Raw genomic sequence first — 6794 nt, forward strand, 5'->3', positions numbered from 1 at the left:
GGAAAATTAATTCTGTTTCAGTCAGCACTTTCAAGGACAAGGCAACAAATGTTAGTATTTTTGCAGCAGTTGCATTTGAACAGCAACAGGGTTGCTGCTCCAAAACTGCACTGGAGTTGGAGAAGTACTTGTCAGTTGCTCTGCTCTTCTGTCCATCCTGACACTAACTGAAATTCTCTCCTGTTTAACCTTGTCTCTCCTATTTAATTTCTTTCTATTTAACTGGCAGAGAACAGGAGGACACGTTTGTGTCCCTTCAGGACTGTCCCTTCAGGAAGATGACACTGATGAAATAGTACCAGGACTCCTCAGTAATGTAAGTTTCATTTCTGCTTTTGTCTAAGCATTTCAGAATTCAAATCCCAAAAGCAAGAAACGCAATATCAATAATCTCCTTTCCTTTCCCCTTCTCATAAGACAGGAGTAGATCACATTGGCAGGGCTTTCACAGCACTGATTAAGCCCTCAGAAGTGTCTCTTACTGCCTCTACATCTCTCTGAAAGACATCTGTGAATCATCTGCTTTCTCCTCTTATATCTTATTGATTTTTAGGATTCATTCCTTCATGTATTCCTTTCAACAGGACTGATTCACTAATATAAGTGGGAATGGATATCAGTTTGATTACTTACCCTGAGCAGTAAAAACTGTAATGCAGTTATTTCACTAAAAAAAAAAAAAAAAAAAAAAAAGAAAGAAAGATGTGGGGTTTCATGTACTTTCTTCTTCCTGTTCATCAGCCCAGAAGCCACCAGGGACCCAGAGAAATCCAGCTCCATGTTTCTTTGCAGTCACTCTAGGTAGGGGACTTATCTGAAACAATAAGTCTAATAACGTGATGGCTTTGCACTCTTCCTAACCCATGGAGCTGGCTGCTGTGTCCCTGTGCTTAGGAGATGACTTGGAGGAGTTTTAAGGCTGTTCAAATTTATACCAGCAGCTGAAAAGCTTCTAGATAGCCTGGGGAAATTAAACACAAAGTTAGGCTGAATTTCTTCCTTCTCTCTAGTATTATGCTTCACATTTCACCTACCTAACTCAAAGATTGCAAAGGCTGTCAAACAGAGCATCCCAAGATTGATTTCCTCCACTGAAATCTCCAACTGTGTCATATAACCTCTTTCAAACAACTCTAATCTTTCCTAATAGTGACTAAAGGCCACTGTTCAAAAAGTCTTGCTTCTTCATATTGTCAGATGTGTTACTATTTCTGCTAAATACATGGAAAGTACCTTGGCATCCTTGCTACATCACAGTGTGGCAGCTCGACAGAAAATCTTCCCAGTAACATCCATTCTGTGCATCTTGGTCATCACAACATGTCTGTCCCCTAAAAGAGACCTGCCTGTTTTGGAAGTCATTGGAAGTTGGAAGAAGAAACATCCCTTTTCATAAAGGGAAATTTTATCACAAAAATACCAAAAAATTCAGAAGATCTGGGACACTACACATATATGCCTCTGTTGCCTAAACAAAGAACCACCTTTCATTTGTATTCTGCTGCTGTCAGGGCTGGTACATCATGGCATCAACTCTTGAAGAGGTTTTCCAGGGGCAAGTGAAGCCCTGTCAAGGCCACCAGTACCCACTCCAGCACAGAGTCAGCCACCATCATACAGTCACACCCCACCATCCCCTTCAGTCCCTGATGAGGGAAATAGCATTTGGGGTTTTTTATTTCCTTTAACCCTTCCAATTAATTAAAAAATAAATAAATAATGAAAACAAGTTTCACATAAGTAACAAAACAAATCTTACTCCAAGCAATGGTTCAACCCATGAGAAAGGAAACACAGACAAGACTACAAGCTTTTCCACAACCTACAGAGCCTGTGTTAAAAGGGTTTATAAAGCACAGGACCAATGAGAAATAGTTTTGAAATAAATCTGACTAAACATGTCTTGTTTTAGTGATTAGAAGTGCCAGGGTGTGACAGTGACTCTAGGAAAAAACAAACAAACAAAAAGGTTGTTTCCAAGGGTTTAAAATGTAACAAACCAAGACAATGGACAGTAAGAGCAGGGAACAAGAACACGAGAATAACACATTTTAACAGCAGTGCACACTCTTAATGCAAGAACTCTTTTCAGAGTGACAGTCTCTGTTAAATAAATGTATTTGTAACTTGAAAGTTTCAAAATACTCCCACATAAAAGAGAAAGTTTTGGTTGTTTTTTTCCTTCCTGCTGCCTAAGAGCCATTTGCAATCAGTTACTAAATGCAGCCCTAGGAAAAGCAATTAGACCCCATGTGGACTCACGGAGGTGCCTAGAAAAGTTAACGCGCAGTTACAAGTATTTACCTTCAATCAAAACTTCCTGGCTGGATTCCAGGCAATGGATTTAGCATCACTGAAGGCTGTTAGCATGTCTTGACAACACAGTGTAATTTGTCTTTGTTCCCTTGCATAAGGTTATCATTCTAAGGGAAAAGCTCTCTAAATGGGGAAACGGGCTCACCATAATTCTGATAACGGGTGTTAGGGTTTGTACAATCCAGAGAGGTGTAACACCAAAAATGTAAATGGAAAAAAGGAAAAACAGCCTCCGTGTTTTCTCTAATGCATCTCAGGGCTCTCATTTGTAGACAGATACACTTCAGTGAATCTCCCTTCCCGATTTCATAGCACCTGATGTACTAGCACCTGACTCGTAACAGAATTAAAACACTCTCTCCTTTAAAAAAAACCAAACGTGGATGCATCTGCCAAAACCAACAAAGAATTGCAGATCCTTTGCAATTAATCTGGTTCCTCAAGAGCCACTGGGTATCCTTCTGAAGAACAGCCCCACAAAGACATTGTCAAGAGCTCCATACACATGAATGCAATGAGGCCAAAGTAATTTTTTACATCAAATTAACTCTTTTTTTTCTTGAATTGATTGGTAACTTTTCATATATCATCTTCAACCCTGCCAAAACCAGTTTGTATGACAAATTAAAAACAATACATAAGTTTAAAAGGGAGAAATATAATTTCTTATTGATGCCATCTGTGAAGATCTTGTACTTTTCTCCATTAATAACAACTTCTGCTACTACACTGCCAATACACAATTAAAAAATAAAAAAATAAAAAAAAAATAAGATTGCAAAGGTCTTAGTGCCTGTACAGAAGACGTTGAGCACTTCTGAAACCAAACCACTCATTTCAGCAACTAATGCACAGATTTAGACAGCTAATGCTGCATAACACTGGGCTTTCTTTCCTGTGACACTCAAAACATTTTGCAAAGCTGTCACTGCTTCACTTGAGGAAAATTAAAGCTGAATGCAGTTTTTCACTGAAGTATTCAGATTCAGGGCTGCAGCATTTTTGAATGTGTGTGGGATTTAACTCAATTGACTGAACATGAAGTGCAAACTATACTCCCTTTGTGACACAGAACTCTCAGCACTTCAGCATTTCTATGATGAAACTTTAAGTTGGGCTTTAATTTAAGAAAAATCATTTGTTTGAAAAAAAAACACAAATAGTATAAAATAAGTTATTTTAGAGTTAAACAAAAGATTTCTTTCAGCTAGAAGGAGGGTTGGTTTTTTTCTAAAAATGTAATGAAAAAATAATTTGCAGGATGGTTGCATGTAGTAAATCCAAAACTCATTTCCCCCATATTTTTTTTTTTCTTGAAATAAATAAATAAAAAAAGTCCTATAGTCATAATTGAATCCTGATTTTTTGGAAGCCAAAAATGCATTATCCTTATAAGATCTGTTAACATCTCCTTCCCTAGATGATGGTTGTCCCTTCATCCTCATAGGAAAAGGAAAGAGAAGTGCTCGTCCACAGCTAGTCATTGGTTAAAACACTGAAAAAGGACTGCAAATCTGGAGCTGGTGGCAGACCTCAGCTAGCTGTGCTTACTACATGAGGTGGCTTGAGAACACTTTTAAGCAAATATAAATAAACAAAACAACAAAGAAACAAAACCCCATAAATAAATAAATCTAAAGCTTCAACATCAGCAAGATCTGTTGGCATCCCAGCATCCTTACTGCAGAAAAACACTAAATAGCAAGGTAAGTATTTGATCATATCTCCCTTTAAGCCTTCAAAATCAATACATTAACTTCAATTTCCCTGGCTACCACCCAAAAACTCTGAAGAAATATACCCTCAAATTTCCTTTACATTATAAGGTTATTTTATCTTGGAAGTTCAACTTTGAGGAATAATATCCTACATGACAGTGTAGCAGATGGGGCATCACTTGTGGATCTGTCATCGTTTGACTCAAGTCTCTATTGACTTCATTATGGCAGAGAAATAAAATCAAATCTGAATCCTGCCATAATAGTTTTGAAAAATCCTTTCAGATGGGATTTCCTTACAAAAGATTGAAAAGCAAGAGAAATGTCCAATGAACTCACACCATATGTTGGTTAAAAACAAAAATGCATTCCAGGGACAATACCCTTAATACTTCCTTAACCCAGGAAAATGAAGAAAAGCAACAATAATCCACTTTGCAGGTGACAGAAGGTGCCATGGGCACCAATTACATTTTGTAACTCTGCCAAATGATTCAATGCAGCTTCATTAAGCTGTGGGCATGTGTAATTATAAACCTGTCAGGTAAAAATCTAAATTCACAATCTCAATTTCAAAATCATGTGCGTGTATGTCAGGAAATCTTGAAATGATGCATAACCAGGCCACAGTAACGAATCCTACCCAGTATTTCTTATCTGGTGACTCCTGAGAATTAGTTAATCTTTGAACAAAATGCTATTTTCTGGAATGTTTAACATGCCAATAAGAAGTCTGAGCAGCACACCTCCATGGGACAGCCATGAAGTAAACTGAGTTGGCCAAAACCCAGTGGTTTCATCTTGCCTTTATAACCTGATTATTCTCACGCATTTCATTCCCACCTCCTATACCCACACAAATGCTGTGAATGAAAGACAAGACTGGCTGGACTGCGTGGTCCCTGAACATCTTTAACCAGGCTGTCTTCAGTTGTCATAGACTCATAAAATGGTTTGGGTTGGAAGGGACCTTAAAGATCAACTAGTTTCAACTCCCCTGCATGAGCAGGGACACCTCCCACTAGACCAGGTTGCTCCAAGGCCCATCTAGCCTGGTCTTAAACACTTCCAGGAATGGGGCAGCCATAGCTTCTCTGGGCAACCTGTGCCAGTGTCTCACCACCCTCACAGTCAAGAATTTCTTTTTAATATCTACTCCAAATCTACCCTCTTTCAGTTTATAACTGTTCCCCCTTCTCCTATCACTATCTAACCTTGTAAGAAGTCCATCTAATGTACCTTTAATTTCAAGCTATACCTTTGGGTGTTTCTCTGTCTTATGGGACTTCTTGAGGAAGAAGATTTGCATAAATTAATGGAGAGCAAAGCATCAAGTCCCTTGCTCTCAAAAACCTATCAGAAATCATAATGTTAATAAAGCTCCTCTCCCACTTTAATCAGCAGCAGTTTTCACACAACTTTTGGAGAAGCACATATAGAATTAACTTGGCTCAGGTAAAGACATAATTACCACACTTAATGTGTAAGCTTAATAAAAGTTGTCATAGTTGTCTGTATATCCACATAAACTTCCAACCAAGTGGCTCTTCCTACTAGTGATCTGCTGTCAGAGACCTCAGCTGGGAACACAGGGACCAGAACAGGTAACTCTTGATTTAAAAAAAAAAAATTGCCTGTGTCTAAAATTCCCTGATTATTTTTCCCCACTGGGGTATTGAATCTGAGGAGACCCAGATTGCAACCAGTTTTTATTAGACCAAGCTGCACCCACTAAGGTGTGATCACAGACAGAAGACCTGGTGTTGTTGCCAGCAGGTACCTGCTCACACCACGCATGGACTTCAGAGACAAGGGGCCTCATAAGTTCGGCAGGCACCTGGTTTCTGAACACACCAGTTCTTGCAGATACCACCTTGGTAGTTCCCTTTTGAAACTTTGGCACACTCCCTATTTTTTATCTCTTCACCCTGGTGTTTTCAAATGCATGATTTCTGCATCCAGACCTACAGGTGCACAGAGAAACCATCCAAACACTTGCATAGAAGTGGCCTTTCTAACAATATTCCTTTTCTAAGGCCTTGAGCACCAAAAAGTTTAACTATATCCAAAATTAAAATAAAAAACATTCTCATCCCACAAAAGCAGGAATCTGAATAATTAATTATATACAGTGCCTAATTCAAATTCCAAATCAGAGTTTCCAAACAGAAAAATTTCCATAGGGAAACAATTATAGTCAGTATCAAATGCATTTAACTAATTGGACTACTTTTTCTTTCCCCAATCCCATCCTCCTAAACATTCAGTCACAAAACTCTCTAAAACCATTCCTTTTCCCTTCGTCTCAACCATATGACACAGTCATGTCACTTCAACCCTTACTATAAACCTGAAGTTGATTAAGATTTCTGGAGACTCCCCTATCATACAGATCAGCTAGATATGTAAAAAACCTTCTAAACCCCCAAATGAAACACAGGGGCAAATATGGGTACATGTTATATACATGTAAATGAGAATCATCTATTTCAATAGGCTTGCAACTTTTAGTATGTTTTTGTTTGTGTCTCTTACATATCTTTATTCCATATGAAAAAAATCCAGCAGTTTTAAGTCTTTCCAGACTAAATGATTAAAGTATTAAATATACCTTAAATTATTATTTCAATTTAAAAAAGAAAACATGGAAAGCAACTCTTCCCTAATGAAATTTTCCTTTTCAGCAAGTTGCAACTTCAGGAAAAAAAAGTTTTAGCCAAAAGTTTCTGCACAGTGCAGTTCAGTAGTACCAAGTCCCTG

Source organism: Chaetura pelagica, unplaced genomic scaffold (genome assembly GCF_000747805.2).
Source record: "Chaetura pelagica isolate M959 unplaced genomic scaffold, ChaPel_1.0 scaffold164, whole genome shotgun sequence".
NCBI lineage: Eukaryota > Metazoa > Chordata > Aves > Apodiformes > Apodidae > Chaetura > Chaetura pelagica.